The sequence below is a fragment of the Pelophylax lessonae genome (assembly GCF_965119305.1).
Source record: "Pelophylax lessonae genome assembly, chromosome: 8".
NCBI lineage: Eukaryota > Metazoa > Chordata > Amphibia > Anura > Ranidae > Pelophylax > Pelophylax lessonae.
The window spans coordinates 68,764,520-68,783,375 of NC_138775.1; the positions used below are offsets into that span (position 1 = coordinate 68,764,520).

At 43.3% G+C, this 18,856-nt stretch overlaps 1 protein-coding gene across 17 annotated transcripts in view; it reads right to left on the bottom strand.

Moving 5' to 3' along the window:
• CACNA1D (calcium voltage-gated channel subunit alpha1 D) overlaps positions 1-18,856 on the bottom strand; it is a 537,366-nt gene that overhangs the window by 388,647 nt on the left and 129,863 nt on the right. The gene's annotated exons all lie outside the window — the stretch shown is intronic.

Consider the following 18,856-nt stretch of genomic DNA (forward strand, 5'->3'; position numbering starts at 1 on the left):
TGGACGTCCTATTAGTGGCAAGTAGTTAAACTATTTCTCTAGCGAACCTTTCTCAACCTTTTTACCCCAGAAGAACTCTTGAAAGAATTTTCAGGTCCTGGGGAACCCTTGCAAAAACCAATTCATTGACGGGCCATGGAAAGAATGTCACCCTTGCTGTGGTGGTTGGAATGCCACCCTTTACAGATAGCTTTGGGTTCATGAAGCTGGCTCTGCCATCTGGCGTTGACCCAAAAACAATGCAGGCACAATTAAATGGGAGGTCAACCAGCCACAGATCAAGGAACCTGTAGCAACCTCTAGAGGAATCCTAGGATTACACAGAACCCTGGTCGAAGATGGCTGCTCTAGGCAAACCCTTTTCTTTATTTAGATAAAGTGGGGAAGGATTAGGCCCTTTGTCAAGTGTTTATTCCTGTCTATGCCTTCACTGGGGAGATTCGCCCATCTATTTGTCCTGGTGACCATTGTCACCAAGAAAGGAAGTGAAGGAAAATTCCCTATTGTGGAGTTCCCATAACAAGAGGGGAGGAAAAATCTTCCAGTGAGGATGCCTGTCTAAGAGGGCTTTTGCACTCACTTTGAGAGAATTCCTCTAACATCCTGTTACATCACTGCAACAGGAAAAGGAGTGAAATCTCATACAGAAAGCAACATTTATACGTGTGGTAGCCCTCGCCGCCATTCTCAAAAGTGATCCTTGGTAGAATGATTTTCAAAGGTAAGGAGATGCAGGACCGGTGCTAGACTATTACCTCCTAGGCAAGACTAGCTACTTGAACCCCCCCCCCTCCCCCTCCCTCCCAACAAAAAATAAAACTTTAAAATAAAATTCCACACAGAGCTAATCCTTGCCAATGTTGGCACTGATTGGGGAGCTGGGAGGAAGTGAGGTTGTGCTCCGCTGATCCCCGCTGAGCAGGCAGGTGACATGTCCTGTCTGCTCCACTGTGCAGAGCAGAGATGGACACGGTCCCACTCTCCTCTACTCCTCTATGATCTGATCCGCCGGACGGATGGAAAATAGGACCAGGACAGGATCAGATTGGATAGCGGTGGATGTCAGGGGACTTGTGTTCGCTGACATCCGCAGCTCCATAGGAGACAGTGCGATCAGGTCTGCCTGGAAAACTGACAGGTGTACCCGATCGGACAGCCTGTGTGAAAGGGGCCTTAAAGGGATTGTAAACAATATATATATATATATATATATATATTGTAACAGGAAGTCAGCTAAATCTGGGAATGTAGTCACAGGAAGGAGATACATTTCCAGCTGACTTAGAAAGTCCATTAATTAATTTAGGGTGTTGGCTACAGAGCTAGCCAGCAGGAAGTTGAAAGGCCTTCAGCTGTTCAGAATGAGGAGATCAAGGCCTCTATAATTTGTCCAGAGAAAATCTATTGAGTGCTGCCTCCTGTCGCCGTGTAGGCTGGGAGAGGAGGACAGACATACGTGTACCTCCCGAAGCTGGTGGGCATGGGAGAAGGACTGCTGCCGCCTGTCGCCGTGTAGGCTGGGAGAGGGGGACAGTCGGATGTGTGCCTCCCGACAAGCTGGTGAGCATGGGAGAAGACCCCCTACAGCGATGTGAAGCTAAGGAGGGTAACCACGAGTGAAGACGTCTCAAAGGTGAGAAGACAAAGTGTTCCATGTGAAGAGTGTGAAGAGTAAAGGGACATGTTCAATGGACAATGTTTGTGCTGTGTGAAAAGCAAACAAATGGACATTTGAGTGTCTGCTGTAGGATCAGCAGTGTCGGCCCAACAGTAGGTTGGAAAGACTTCTTAGGTAGGTTCCAGTTGTGAGAAGGTAGCCGCCCACAGAGGCAAGGATTTATTTTGTTTTATTTTATTTTGGATGTTTTGCTGCATGCACTTGTTTGAAGAATAAACCTGTTGTTTGCAAGCACTTTTGGGCTATCTCTCTGTGAAAACGCACCCCCAAAGGGGTCATCCACGCCTACCACCGAGCTAATCCCTCACATATGGTGGAGGTATGCAGTGGGCATAAGCAGAGATCCCTGCAAGGAAGTGCAAATGTTTGATGAACTTTATCTGGTGCATGAGATTGCACAATCTATGTGTGCAGGAGAGAAGATCCTGACAGAAAAAAAAAAAAAGTGTTTTAAAGAGACAGCGGTCTCAAAATTATTTGATGAACTTTGTTGTGTCTGGTGCAAGTGATTGCACAAACTGTGTGTGCAGGAAAAGAGATCTTGCAAGAGAGAGAAAAACTACATGTGTTAAAGAGACAGTGGTCTGAAAATTTTTTGCTGGACTGTGAAAAATTTGTGGAGTTATTGAAGATGGGGCGATCCAAACGCCTGAAAAATGCAAAGATAGATGAAATGAGAGACCGGATTCTATGGATGGAGGGGATGTTACCGTCTGAACCAGCCCCATCCATGCCTAAAGAGAGTCTACTAAAGAGGAAGGTTGTTGTCCCTAGCAACACTGATGAAACTGCTATGGAGACGCAGTGTGCTCAGATGAAAAGTAAACCCAAAATGGGGGAGATGCTGAAACAACGGAGCTTTGCAGCTCAACAAAAGGCTCATCAAGAGAGCATGGCAGGCTGGAAACAGAGACGCCAGCAGCCAATGGAGGCCATCGGTTTGGAGGAAACAGAGTATGTGTGCAGGGCTGAGTTGGATGCCTTGCAACGGAAAATGGAAGAAAAGGAACAAGCCTTGGAATTGCTTAAAATGGAGCATAGAAACTTGCAGGAAATGAATGAACTACTCAAGTCTCATGTGTTACAGTGGGAAGAATCCACTGCTCTTCTTTTGGTCGAGTTGCAAAAATGTCAAGACACTATAAAGGAGAAAGATACCATCCTCATGGAAAAGGAAATTGAAATTCAGACTTTGCAGAAGCAAAGTATGTGTGAAATGTTGGAGTTGCGTAATCAGCTGGAAAAAAGTCTTCAGTGTTTGGAAGTTACAAAAATAGACCTGCAGGAGTCGCAGGAACAGAATGTCGCTCTGAAAACGACATTGTCTCTCAGCGACAACGAGAAAAGTGAAAGAGAGGCTAAATTACTGAGTACTGTGTATGAGCTCACCACTTTGAGCAATGTGGTAGATGAATTACGTGCAGACTGTGAAAGTTGGAAAGGTGAAGCCCAACGTTTCCAGCAGCAGTTAAAGGAGAAAGAAGCCTGTGTGGCAGAATTACATTCTTATTCCCAGATGCTAGCCAATGAGGTGAAGGCTCTTATGCAGGGAAAAGAAGATTGTGAACATAAGAGGGAAAAAGTAGAGGCACAGCTTCTGGAATCGCAAGTCAAGGTGTCAGAAGGTGACCGATTGTGTGCTAAGCTGTCAGAGAAGGCAAACCGACTGCAGGTTGAGTTGGACAATGTTACAAATCAGCTTTCTCAAGCAGACAGCAAATCTAGAGAAATTGCGGAAGATTTTTCTATCTTGGAATCGCAGCTGCAAGACACGCAGGCACTCTTACAGGAAGAGAGGTGTCAAAGGCTGAGTTTTAGCACAAAGCTCAAACAAATGGAAGATGAGAAAAATGGCTTCCTGGAACAATTAAAAGAGGAGGCGGAAGCAAAGAAAAACCTATCAGAGCAAGTCGCAACATTGCAAGCTCAGATAGCGGATATGAAAAAACGCATGGAAGAAAGCGTTGGTTCATTACAGTGTGTTGAAGATGTGAAAAAGAAGTTTGATCAGATGCTTGGTGAAGAGAAGACTGTGTCTGCAAAATATGCAGAAGAACGCGACCGTGCAAAAACGGAGGCGCGTGATAACGAGAGCAAAGCCCTGTTCTTGGCTCGCTCTTTGGAGGAAGTTCTAGAGTGTAAGGCTGAACTAGAAAGTGTTAACAAACAGCTGCGTACAGAAATGGAAGAATTGGTCAGCTCCAAGGATGATGTTGTGAAAAGCGTTCAGGAGCTAGAAAAGTCTAAACGAGCCTTAGAACAGCAAGTAGAAGAGATGAAGATTCCGTTGCAGGAACTGGAAGAGGAATTCCAGGCAACAGAGGATCTGTCCCAAAGAGGGGATAGTGTGCCTGATGCAGTTTTTAAAAGGATCAGTGTTTTGGGGTCTGTCCTGAGTGAGCCTCAGAAATGTGATGACACGTGGCTTGAATCACCCCTTTGGAATAAACCGTTCCTTCAAAAACTTCAAGCATTGGAAAATGTATCATTAGAACTTCAGCAAATAAAGGAGTTGTGTAAGAAATGTGATGATTTCTCAGTTCAGGCTGAAAACCTAGTGGAGAAAACTAAAGCGGAGAAAACTAAAGCAAGTGATATAAATCTGGGAGGAAAAAGCAAACGCCACCTAGTGGAGAAAACTAAGGCTGTTGGTGAAAACGTGAAGCAAATGAATTTCAAGTGCCTTTCAGAGAATATTTCTAAAATGAAACTGGTAAAAGACGGGTGGCAGAAGTTTGATCGTGATCTTGAGATGCATTCCATGTGGAATTCAGATAGAGAAAAAGAACTAGGTGACCTTGAGCGGTCAAATAGTTCAGCAGAAAGTGCATTGAAGAAACCTGTAAAAGAATGTGTTGCAGTTCCATGCTTCTTCACTGATGCAGAGAGGAGGTCTATAATGGATACCACCCAGATCGCTGGGTTCAACTGTGTTGTTGCCTTTGACCCCTATGTTGGTGGAAGGAAAGTTGATGATGTTCTGGTTGGCTTCTTCTGTGAAGAGTTTGGCAAGAAATATAAACTGAATATCAAATCAAATAGTAGGCCTTTACTGCGACTCGCTCAGGAGGGCGAAAAGTTTAAGAAGTTGATGAGTGCAAATGCTTCAGATCTGCCTATGAATATGAAATGTTTGGTGAATGATATTGATATCTCTGGGAAAAGGAACAGGGGTCACTTTGAAGAAATGTGTGACAGCCTGTTGTCTCAATTGGAAAATCCTCTGCACAGCATCTTAGAGCAAGCAAAGCTCAAGAAGGAAGATCATTCCCTTTTACAACAAAAAGTCAATGATTGTGTACAGATGTATGGAGAGGCAACTCAAGTCACAGAGGGATGTCAAGAGTCCCTACTTGGAACAAAGCTTAGTGAAGCAAAGGTTCTCAAAGTTTTGTGGAAAACATTTATGGATTGCAGAGAGAGGCGTCTTAAGAATGTTGAAGACATTAAGACTAGCCCAATTGAGTTGCCTATGGATCACGGTCCTCCATGGTGGATTGGACAGACGGTTATGAGGGACAAGCTGTCTGACATTTATGAGAAAGCTGTCAATGAAGATGACAGAAACGAGAAGGAGCAAAATGATGCCAAAAATGCAGTTGAAGAATGTGTATATGAGATGAGAGACAAACTGTGTGGCATTTATGAGAAATCCGTCAATGAAGATGACAAAACAGTTTCATCCGGAAGCTTGAGGATAATAGGAGGCTTATCAGTGAGTCAGCAGTGCTTGACACATGCGTGCCTGGAAATCTGTGTCCCAACCCTAGGGTTGAAACAAGAGGGGGGGGTATGTAACAGGAAGTCAGCTAAATCTGGGAATGTAGTCACAGGAAGGAGATACATTTCCAGCTGACTTAGAAAGTCCATTAATTAATTTAGGGTGTTGGCTACAGAGCTAGCCAGCAGGAAGTTGAAAGGCCTTCAGCTGTTCAGAATGAGGAGATCAAGGCCTCTATAATTTGTCCAGAGAAAATCTATTGAGTGCTGCCTCCTGTCGCCGTGTAGGCTGGGAGAGGAGGACAGACATACGTGTACCTCCCGAAGCTGGTGGGCATGGGAGAAGGACTGCTGCCGCCTGTCGCCGTGTAGGCTGGGAGAGGGGGACAGTCGGATGTGTGCCTCCCGACAAGCTGGTGAGCATGGGAGAAGACCCCCTACAGCGATGTGAAGCTAAGGAGGGTAACCACGAGTGAAGACGTCTCAAAGGTGAGAAGACAAAGTGTTCCATGTGAAGAGTGTGAAGAGTAAAGGGACATGTTCAATGGACAATGTTTGTGCTGTGTGAAAAGCAAACAAATGGACATTTGAGTGTCTGCTGTAGGATCAGCAGTGTCGGCCCAACAGTAGGTTGGAAAGACTTCTTAGGTAGGTTCCAGTTGTGAGAAGGTAGCCGCCCACAGAGGCAAGGATTTATTTTGTTTTATTTTATTTTGGATGTTTTGCTGCATGCACTTGTTTGAAGAATAAACCTGTTGTTTGCAAGCACTTTTGGGCTATCTCTCTGTGAAAACGCACCCCCAAAGGGGTCATCCACGCCTACCACCGAGCTAATCCCTCACAATATATATATACACCTTTTTCCCTTTTTTGATAAGTGCTCTCATTCCCTCTGTTCTCAGCTGCATAAGAGCTGGGGGGGGGGGAGAAGCAGCACACTGCGCTTCCCAGTGAATGGCTGTGCAGGGGAGGTGTGTCAGGACAAGTCTGATCATTGGAGGAGAGCACACTGAGTTTCCAGCAGAGCTAGAGAGCTGACTATGCTGTGTTCTCCTGCTTAGTGTGGTCAGTTTTAATAGGAAAGCAGAGGGACTAGAAGGAACACCAGGGATTTCACATAGAGGAAGCAATACAAAGAGAACAGGATACTTTCTCATACAAGTACATGGTACAGCAGGCACAGATCAGGAATGACAGATTTCAAGTAATCTACACAGTTAAAATAATTTAGGGCTGGATCTTCAGATTATTGCCTAAACTCTCCCATGACTAGTTCTCTTTCATCCTTGATTTACATTTATTAACTGGCAATTGCATGGGATACCAAAACATACATTTTACTTTATTTTTATGGTTGATCATTGAATGATGCCAGTTGAACAAATAATACATTTCATTAGCAAACACGTATTACACATATGAATTATAACTATTACTATGCTTCTGAAGTCATATAAAAAATATAACTATAAATGAAAGGCAAAATATTTGTGTATAGATATAAAAAAACATTATAAATACCCTTTTTTATAAGTGATCATATTCCCTCTGTTCTCAGCTGCATAAGAGCTGGGGGGAGGAGAAGCAGCAGCACACTGAGCTTTCCAGTGGTGAACAGCTGTGAAGTCGGGCATCTCAGGGCAAATCTGATCATTGGAGGAGAACACACTGAGTTCCCAGCACAGCTAGAGAACTGACCACAGCCTGCTCTCCTGCTTAGTGTGGTCAGTTTTGAACAGGAAATAAAAGGGACTGGCAGAAATACCAGGGATTTCACATAAAGGAAGCATACAAAGAGAACAGGATACTTTCTCATACATGTACATGATACAGCAGGCAAAGATCAGGAATATGAAGTGTTGGGGTAACAAACGATTTAATCTAAATAAGAAAGGAATGACAAATTGAAAGTAATCTGCACAGTTAAAGCAGTTGTAAACCGCTAGAGATTCTTATTATTTGGGGGGGGGGGTGAACCTGTGGGGTAAAATCATAATGTGCTAGTATGCATCGCATACTAGCACTTATGTTAAACTTACCTGAAAACTAAGCCCTCCCACACCGAGACGTCAGCGCTGCAGGAGCCTCCATCTTCCCCAGTCTTGCTACCGGGTTCGTGGACTCCTGCTCTGTGACTGTCTGGAGCCGCGATGATGTCACTCTGTTGCCATTTACGGCACAGGTCTCTGAAGGAATGGCATGGGTGGCTGTTCCTTGCCTGTGTGTCAAATTGGCGCCCCTTCACCTGTTGCAGAACCACAAGTCCCATCATGCCTCTGCCTTCGGCAGTCATGCTTGTAACTATCAGCCTTGCAATGCCTCATGGGACTTGTAGTTCCGCAACAGCTGGAGGGTCACCAGTTAGAAACCTGTGCTTTAGAGCAAATGTGCCAGTGATGTCACTGGCTCCATGCAATGTAAATATTACGGTGCTCGTTTAGGATATATTTACACTATCTATAGGTAAGCCTTATTATAGACTTACCTATAGGTAAAAGCAAAAGAAGGAGGTTTACTTCCACTTTAAAATAACTTAGGGCTGGTTCTTCAGATTCTTGTCTAAGCTCTACCATGGCTAGTTCTCTTTCATCCTGGATTTACCGTACCACTAAACACGTGCACTCAACTTCTTTGATTGACCATGGCGAGGCCTGTTCTGAGTGGAACCTGTCCTGTTAAACCACTGTATGGTCTTGGCCACCGCGCTGCAGCGCAGTTTCAGGGTCTTGGCAATCTTCTTATAGCCTAGGCCATCTTTATGTAGAGCAACAATTCTTTTTTTCAGATCCTCAGAGAGTTCTTTGCCATGAGGTGCCATGTTGAACTTCCAGTGACCAGTATAAGAGAGAGAGCGATAACACCAAATTTAAAGCGGTTGTATACTGCCGGAAAAAAAAAAAAAACAAACGCTGCAAGACAAAGGCATAATTAGCTAGTATGCATCGCAAACTAGCTCATTATGAAATACTTACCTAAAAACGAAGCCCCGAAACGGATGCCCGCACACCGCTGTGGGAGCTGTCATGCTGCCTTGGCATCTCTTCCGGGTTCAGCGGCTCCAGCGCTGTGAGTGGCCGGAGCCGCGATGACGTCACTCCAGCGCATGCGCACAGGAGTCCCTTTCCGGCAAGTAGCCGGCAAGGAACTCTGCCGGAACTCCGCCGGACCTTCAGAGCGCATGCGCCGCTAGCGTCAGCGGCTGCATGCAGGGCAAATATCTCCTAAACCGTGCAGGTTTAGGAGATATTAATTGTACCTAGAGGTAAGCCTGATTATAGGTTAACCTGTAGGTAAAAGTACAAAAATTTAGTATACTACCGCTTTAACACACCTGCTCCCCATTTACACCTGAGACCTTGTAACACTAACGAGTCACATGACACCAGGGAGGGAAAATGGCTAATTGGGCATTTCCACTTAGGGGTGTACTCACTTTTGTTGCCAGCGCTTTAGACATTAATGGCTGTGTGTGAGTTATTTTGAGAGGACATCAAATTTACACTGTTAGAGCCCATTCAGACTAGCGCGACATGTCAGGAGACTTGTCAGCCTGACAAGTCACGGTCGGTCGCGGTCCATTGAGTAGTACAGGACCCGTTCTAATAGGAGCAACACAAGTCGCTCCGACTTAGAAAAAGGGTCCTGTACTACTTTGGGGCGACCTGGGAGCGACTTGCATAGACTTACATTATGTGAAGTCCCTGCAAGTCGTGCCGAAGTCGCCCCCCGAAGTCGGATCGCCTCAGTGTGAACCGGCTCAGCTGTACACTCACTACTTTACATTGTAGAAAAGTGTCATTTCTTCAGTGTTGTCACATGAAAAGATATAATAAAATATTGAATTAAATGTTAAGGGTGTACTCACTTTTGTGATATAATGTGCCTCTACTGATTGCCAATTGCATTGGAAACCAAAACATACCTTTTACTTTATTTTTATCGTTGAACGTTGAATGATGCCAATTGAACAAATAATAAAATTCATTAGCAAACATGGATTACTCATATGAATTATAAGTATTACTAGGCTTCTGAAGCCATATATAAAATCTCTTAATTGCAGTAACTGTTCAGCCAAGAGCACTTTAATGCATTCAGTAATGTCATAGACAAAACAATCTGAGTAAACAAGATTAGTGCTGAATGGAAGATGATGGGAGTCAATTCGTCACAATGACAAGTCGTTAATGCCAAAGAGATACCTCTTATTAGATGAGCCGAGCCGATGACATCCTGATTACAGTGGCTGAATGGACGTTGTTTCCAGCCCGGACACCGAGAGGTTGGCACACTTCACAATACTTGGCATAATCCTGATCTCTGGGTTGGCTTGTGATATCATTTTCTTCAACTGCTGCCCCCCCTGCGTTTGACTCCTGCTCTAATTCCGCTAACCTTGTTAAGCTCACGGAGCAGCTAAGTGGCCGGCCTATGACAAGCGCTTCTTCCAGGCCAGGGTGGTGAAGCAAGGCTAAGCATTACGGCAATGCTCTAGACAGGCATTAACAGATGTAAATATATATTTTCACTTTTCTTATCAATTTAAGAAAGGGGAATTGTAGTGTATTTTCCAGAAAATACAAATGTGTCATTTTCAAAATAGTTTTTCGCAAATTTCTGTGCAATTATAATGTTTTTGCTTGTTTCCTTTTCCATGTTCAGGAAATTGTATTTCACATACACTATATTATCAAAAGTCTTGGCACGCCTGCCTTTACATGCACTTGAACTTTAATGGCATCCATAGGCGTGCGCACAGGGTGTGTCAGGTGTGCCTGGGCACACCCTAATCACCCCTTGTGGCGCAGATTACCCCTGTTTAGACCCCCAATATTTCACCAAAGCCCCCTAACAAGGCTTCTAAATTGTAAAAAAAAAAAAAAATTAAAAAAAAATAAAAAATCTACTGACTTCGTCCATTGCTCTACTGACACTGTCAGTATATATACACATATATGTGTTTGAGCTTTGGGGTACATGGCTGCTGTACAAACCTTTGGTGGCATCCCAGTCTTAGTCCATAGTAGAATTGCACGATTAATCGTTAAAAAAAATCACAATCTCGTTTCAGCCCCCCTCATGATCTTTAAGTGATTGTAAAGTCTAATTTTTTTTTTTTTAAATAACAAACATGTTATACTTATCTCCTCTGTGCGGTTGGTTTTGAACAAGCCAGCCCGTATTCTCCTCTTCTCAGGTCCCTTGCTTCTGCTCCTGGCCCCTCCCTCCTATTGAGTGCCCCCACTGCAAGCAGCTTACTATGGGGGCACCTAAGCAGAGCTGCAGCTAAATGTGTCCATTCAGACACAGGGCTGCCATTCGGCCCCGCCCTCTCTCTCCCCTGATTGGCTAACTGACTTTGATTGACAGCCATGGGAGCCATTGGCACCACGGCTGTGTCTCGGCCAATCAGGAGGGAGAGTCCCGGGTGGGCGAAGAACTTGTGGACATCGCTGGACAGAGATGGGGCAAAGGTAAGTATTAGGGGGTGCTGGGGAGACTGCTGCACAAAGAAGGCTTTTTATATTAATGCATAGAATTCCTTAAGATAAAAAAAAACCTTCTGCCTTTATAACTCCCTTTATCCAGCATTTCCACAATTTATATAGTGCAGAGCCGTTCTCTGCTCACTCACAACTGTCAAAAAAAAAAAAAAAAGATTGACCAGTACCCTTCACTGGAAACAATCATTTGGAGAGGTGTTCTTACACTTTTGGCCATATAGACAGGTGTGAAGGTCATGCATCCGCAAACTTGGCCATATTGTCTAATAGGTTCAGAACTAAGTAGTAGTCACATTCAGCTAGACTTCTGTAATGCTGAAGATGAGGGATGAGCTTTGGATCCTAATCCGAACCTACGCAAGGTAGAGGGGGAAGGCCCTCTTTAGGATTTATCTTGTTCAGCCCTGCAGGCTGAAATAAGTAGATTTGCCCATTCAGTGGCTGCCTTTGATTGGCTGTGGTCACTGTTTGGCCAAGAAATGCTGGCTGCTTGGATTTTCAGATTGAAGTTTGTCAAGTAGGGTGGTGCTAACAGCGCCAGCAGGAATCGGACAAAATTTTAGCTGTTCATGGCTAGCACAAAAGAGGATTTTCCTGCGTTTGGTCTTACCACACTTAGTCAACGCCACCAGGATTTGTATACCTGACTGTTGCAAACAAAGACTGGCACCCTCCATTGCTATGTGGCCAGCAAACAACTTCTAAAAAATGGAAGACCTCATTTCTACAGACAAAGGCTCTCACAAAAAATTTTGGGAAAATTTGTACTATTGGCATGAATTCTCCTATACCCCCCGAATACAAAAACCTATTGTAAACAAAGTCAATTTTCTGTCCTTTGTTGGGAGTGGCTCTGGCCCTGATATGGAGAAGAGGAGGTAGCACACCCTTCCTGTGATCCCCCACTTTCTTATTGGTACACAACTTCCTTGTTCCAACCCTACAATTACCTGTTTTATGTTTAACCCTCAGCATTAGGCTTAAGCCATCCATACATGGACCGGAATTCCACCAGTTTTTGTTTACATCAATTTGACACTTATATGATGTCTTTAAAATGTTAGGATCAAATGAATCCCTTGGCAATAAGAACAAAATGGCAGGAAATTATTCCCAATTTAACTGATGAAGATTGGAAAGAAGCCTGTTCATCCCATTTATATGTATCACCAGCAGCAAACAATAGGTTAATACAATTATATATGCTACATCAATCATATCTCTCTCCAAGTAGACTTTATGCAATGCAAAGCATTGCATCTCCTAAATGTTTGAGATGCAGTGCTAAGCGGGCAGACTTTATACATATTATGTGGTTTCGTCCAGTGATATCAAGATTCTGGCAGGAAATAATTCAAATATTATCCTCTGTCCTGAATATGCCTGTACCTTTGACCCCAGAAACCTGTTTGCTGGGTATATTAGATGAAATAACATGGTCTAGATATCACAAGATAATGCTTAGAGAAACGCTGTTTATGGCAAGGAAAACAATCACAGTTAAGTGGATTCAAGTGAAGCCCCCTGTTGTTAAGAACTGGATAAGAGCGGTAAATCAGATTTTACCATTTGAAAAAGTATTGTATATGCATAGAGGATGCTCAACGAAATATAATAAAATTCGGGATAATTGGAGTCAATCAACATTAACCAATGGTTGAATATAAGAAGATAACTAAGAGGATATAGAGGGATGCACATAGTATGATGAGGAAATAAATCTATGAATGCAATGGAGCAAGGGGTTGGGGCACACCGGGACAATGGCGATCAATTAAGCTAAATGGATATACCTTGGCATAAAGAGATTATGAATACTAAGTAAACAGATAATTATTTGGATATTGTATAATTTTTTTATTTTATATTGTTTTGTCCCTTTGTTGAAAGGACGTTTGGAAAGTTCGTTTTTATGCACATATTGAAATAAAAAGAATTAAAAAAAAAAAAAAAAAAAATGTTAGGATCAAATATTCTAACATGTTGGATCAGGGGTTCTAATTTCTAAATTCCCTCTTCCCTTTTATTTTCCTTTTTCCTACTTCAATCCCTTTTCCCCGAAATTTTATTTTATTTTACATATTTATTTATATATATATATATATAGTTTCTTCTCTTTGATGATATACAGGTGCATAATCAAAACGTTAATTTATTTCACTAATTAAATTCAAAAAGTGAAACTCATATATATGAAATAGATGTGTTACACACAGAGTGATGTATTTCAAGCATTTCTTTCTTTTAATTTTGAGGATTGTGGATTACAGCTAGTGAAAACCCAAAATTCAGTTTCTCAGAAAATTGGAATATTACATAGGACCAATAGAAAAAAATAATAATTTTTAATACAGAAATGCTGGCTTACTGAAAAGTATGTCCATGTACAGTATAGTATGTACTCAATACTTGGTCAGGGCTCCTTTTGCATGACTTACTGCCTCAATGCAGAATGGCATAGAGAGGTGATCAGCCTGTGGCACTGCTGAGGTGTTTTGAAAGCTCAGGGTGCTTTGATAGTGGCCTTCAGCTTGTCTGCATTGTTGAGTCTGGTGTCTCATCTCCCTCTTGACAATACCCCACAGATTCTCTATGGAGTTTAGGTCAGGCAGGTTTGCTGGTCAATCAAGCACAGTGATACCATGATCATTAAACCAGGTATTGGTACTTTTTGCAGTGTGGGCAGTGCCAAGTCCTGCTGGAAAATTAATTCTGCATCTCCATAAAGCTGGTCAGCAGAGGGAAGAATTAAGTGCTCTAGAATTTTTGCTAGAGGACTGCGCTGACTTTGGACTTGATAAAACACAGTGGACCAACACCAGCAGATGACATGGCATCATCATTGACTGTGGAAACTTCACACTGGACCTCATCCAACTTGGATTCTGTGCCTCTCCACTCTTCCTCCAGACTCTGGGATCTTGATTTCCAAATGAAATGCAACATTTTCCCCAGTCCCTGATGATTTGGGGAGCCATGGTGTTGGTCCACTGTGTTTTATCAAGTCCAAAGTCAGAGCAACCCTCTACCAGGAAATTCCAGGGCACTTCATGCTTCCCAGCTTTATGGAGATGCTGATATAATTTTCCAGCAGGACTTGGCACCTGCCCACACGGCCAAAAGTACCGATACCTGGTTTAATGTTAATGGTATCACTGTGCTTGATTGGCCACCAAACTCACCTGACCTAAATCCCATAGAGAATCTGGGGGTATTGTGAAGAGGAAGAGGAGAGACACGAGACCCGACAATGCAGATGAGCTGAAGGCCACTATCAAAGCAACCTGGTGTTGTGTGGGCAGCCTAAGGCAGTGTTTCTCAACTCCGGTCCTCAGGGCAATAAAAAGGCACTGATTTCCAAAAAACAACAATATCTCTCCTGCGCTCGAGTTGTATGCGGGAAGGTGAATTTTCTAGGTGGTTTTATGACACAAATGAAGTGGTCTTGCTGCCCCCCTCAGGACCAAGGGTATCCAAAAGGCACTACAAGAAAACAACAAGAGAAGGGCGCACCGACCTTGTGCATTACCACTTAAAAGTTTATTAAAGCGGAGTTCCACCCTGGATTTTTTTTTTTTTTTTTTAATACCCCCGGGACAGTCAGGGCTAGTGCATTCCACAATGGCTAGCCTCTGATCTGTCCCGGGTTGCACTTACCTGTTAGGACAAATACTTACCTTGCAAACGTCTTGTCCAGCGCTGCCATCTCAGATGTGGGCAGCTTGAAGCCAGCGCGTCCTCTTCGGCGTCTTCTTCCGCCTTCTTTGGTCCCACGATGCTCTGCGCCGGCCCCGACGTCACTTCCGGGTCGCGCGCGTCATCCCTCCACAGCTTCTGGGCATGCCCAGAAGCTGTTTAGAAGGGGATGACGCGCGCGACCCGGAACTGGCGTCGGGGCCGGTGCAGGCGCAATGATTCCTGGGAGCTATGACGTCCAGCTCCCAGGAATCATTGCAGAGCCAGGAAGTGACGACGGGCCGCGGCCGAGGAAGGAGGAAGAAGGAAGTAAGGTAAGTATATTTTCTTCGCTACGAGGTAAGTAAAAAAAAAAAAAATATGCGATTATCCATTTCTTTTTCAGGTGACCCGGAGCGAGAAGATGGAGGTAAGTATAAAAATAGGGTGGAACTCCACTTTAAAATCAAAGAAGGGTAGCGTACAATATACTCACAAACGTAGCATAAGAACAAGCATATAGGAAATGGGCACTGCTCGCTTCCAGGACACTTCTCTACTGCTGGATAGCGTGATGGCGTCCTCAAAACCTGATGTGGCTTATGCGTTTCGAGGGAGGACCCTCTTCCTCAGAGCCAATTTGGCGATTTTGGCTCTGAGGAAGAGGGTCCTCCCTCGAAACGCATAAGCCACATCAGGTTTTGAGGACGCCATCACGCTATCCAGCAGTTGAGAAGTGTCCTGGAAGCGAGCGGTGCCCATTTCCTATATGCTTGTTCTTATGCTACGTTTGTGAGTATATTGTACGCTACCATTCTTTGATTTTTAATAAACTTTTAAGTGGTAATGCACAAGGTCGGTGCGCCCTTCTCTTGTTGTTTTCCAATAATAAGGCACACCTGTGCAATAATCATGCTGTCAAATCAGCATCTTGATATGCCACACCTGTGAGGCGGATGGATTATCTCGGCAAAGGAGAAGTGCTTACTAGCACAGATTTAGATAGATTTGTGAACAATATTTGAGAGAAATAGGCTTCGATCTTTGAGTTCAGCTCATGAAAAATGGGGGCAAAAACAAAAGTGTTGCATTTATAATTTTGTTCAGTATATATTTTCTTTGAATTGTAATACTTCATATCTCTTAAATAAAATAATGAAAAAAAAAATTAAATATGATCTGTAGAGCTTGAAAAATATGATGAAATAACTATTGTTGTATGGATGGGGAATTCAAGTCAGTTATTTTTTCGTTCAACCGAAAAAGACTGACAGGTCTATGGGCTGCCTTGCTCTGGTCTACTGTTAACCCATGTTTCAACTTATAGATATAAAATGAGATCACCTACACAATGATAATGAAGACCTAGGTTCCGGTAGTCCTATGTGTTCCTGTATTCTGCTAATTGTATGGAATTATGACTGGATATGACTGGATATAGAGAATGCATAAAGGTAATACAATATCCTGTTGACTAAATTGATGTGTCCACGATACTATTCAACTTTTATATGTGCTTTCTATGTTCATAAATAGAGAAATTGCAAAAAAAGAGAGGATTCCCCTTGCTTTGGAGAGATCCCCTCTACATTCCAGAGAGCAAATCAAAAAATCTGACTGGGGTTCCCCAATTTATCCAAAACCAAAATAAACTTTTGGTTTTATATAGTACGTACGTATGTACTATATATAGCCATACGTATAATGTAAATATGTGATCAGATTTTTTGGCATGGCCTTATTTGCTGTTTTTCATTCATGCAAAAAGCACAACCACATAAAAAATGGCCCAACAACACTATCACTAAATCAACAAAGCCTTGTTAGCTCTGCGTAACCCACACCTGTCATAGTTCGCAGCCCGGTAAAAGTGATTCATGTTCATAATAAACACACACAGCAGCCGTGTACACACATTACAAGAGAGGTCACAGACCTATTGACTTTTTAGACATCTGTTATTGTATGAGCAAGTCACGTCCCCGATTACGACATCAAACAGTCCTCACCCACAGCACATCAATAATAATCAGGTCTCATGGGAACAGCACTGATTCAATCCAGGTAAATCATTCAAAACAAACTACAGCCAAACCGCTAACTGGGCAGCCGATCTGTATGTGTGCAATGGGAAATCTACTAAAAGATTTGGAGTTACGCTCAACCTTCTTGCATTTTACAAACACCCGCTACTCCCTATAGCCAAAGGCGAGACCAATGTTCCTAGCTTGCAACTTTGCAGCAGTCATCGCCCCCCCCTAGTCAGGGCCTGAAACCTGTTACAGAAACAGATTCACAATATTGCACAGGGTTGGTGTTCCCACACCGGACTATTGTTTTTTATGTGTCTATGCACTGACCTGTATTTTACCAGTGAGCTAAAACACACAATAATGTAAGTCAATGTGAGTGAAAACGCACATAAAATGGATGGAAATGTGCATCTATTTTCCCTGCATTTACAGTCAGCGAAAGGGGGTTGATTGCTGCTTTGGAATTCAGATGAGAGATTTGGGGTCTAATAGACCCCAGATCTCTCTGTAAAGAAGACCTGTCACGGCCCATGCTATCACAAGGGAATTTTTTTTTTTATCCCTTGTAATAGCAATAAAGTTCAATAAAAAGAAAATTAAAGGTACCCAAACGGAATTTACGTCCTTTTTTTCTCACAAACAGAGCTTTCTTTTGGTGGTATTTTATCACCTGTGCGATTTTGACTTTTTGCGCTATAAACAAAAAAAGAGCATTTATTTTGAAAAAATAACAATATTTTTAACATTTTTTTATATGAAATTCCCCCCCAAAAAAAGGTAAAAATCAACATTTTTTTAAATTTTTGGCCAATTTGTTTTCTGCTACATATGTTTGGTAAAAAAAAAATCACAATAAGCGTATTTTGATTGGTTTGCGCAAAAGTTATTGCGTTTACTAACTAAGGGAAAGATTTCTGTCATTTTTGGTGTTTTTTTTTTTAACGAGTAATGGCGGCGATCTACGATTTTTTTTGCGGGACAGCGACATTGCGGCGGACAGATCGGACCCTTGACTGACATTTTTGACACTTTTGGGGGTATCAGTGACATTACTGCAGTAATCAGTGCTATATATATGCACTGTTACTGTAAAAATGACACTGGCAGGGAAGGGGTTAATTTTATTGGAGAGGGAGGGGTTAATGTATGCCTGGTGCTTACTGACGTGTGTGGGGGGAGGTGACTGAGTGACACAGGGACAGATCGCATGTTCAGCTATGCTGAACCCTGCAGTCTGTCACTGTTTGTCACTTAGGAGATCCACATTTACACAAGCGGGCGGATCTCCAAACTCGATTCCCCGACGATCGGGGAAGAGCGGCAGCGATCGCCGCCGCTCCTCCCCTGGCCCGACTCCCACTGTGACTGAAAACAGCAGGAGCGCGCCTCCGGCGGCGCGCGAGCGCCGCCTACAGGGGGAGGAGTCCAGCGACGTAGGTCTACGTCGCTGGACAGAGTCAAGCCACTTTGCCGCAGTACAGTCCCAGTGACTGGTCGGCAAGTGGTTAAAACAATAAATCACTGAACCTCAGCTTAAAAGAAGAATTCCAGGTATGGATATTTTATACATAGTTACATTGCTCCAGCTTGGTTCAATGTAACTATGCATATACCATACCTGAACAATGCTCCTGGAAGCTGGAAATCACTGAAGTAGACACCACTACTCCAATGATCTCCACTAGCTTCCAGGTCCTGTGCCAGACGGCTACCCCGCTGTATTGTGGATATCAGAGGTTGCTTCTTTGGCACTGGCACCATTCAGAGAACACTTTACATTTTCTCAGTGGATGCAAAACAATTTAGGAAAAAGTTGGAGAAGGGATGGTGACGTCAATCTCCATCTCATCATCTCACTGCTACTACGGCGATCTCAACTACCTTTTGGGTCTCCTGCCTCTGTTGCTTACTAAACACATTAGGTCGAATGCTCAGCAGCGACACTATTAAGAGAACGATTTGCATTTTTTAAATGAATGTAAACTTTTTCTAATTGGACAAGGTGGAGAGGCAGGGTGGTGATGTCAATCTCCATCTCACCCAATCAGGGAACGCTTTGCATTCAGTGAGAAAATGGAAAGCGTTCTCTGAATGTCGCCCGTGCCAAGTTAGTGACCAACTATGTTCAATAAGCAGCAGTGCAGCCACTCGGCATGAGACGCTAAAGCTACTGGGGATCACTGTAGTAGCGGTCCTTGTCTATCAAAGCTAGCTTTCGACAGACATGGACCACCCAATATGTTCAC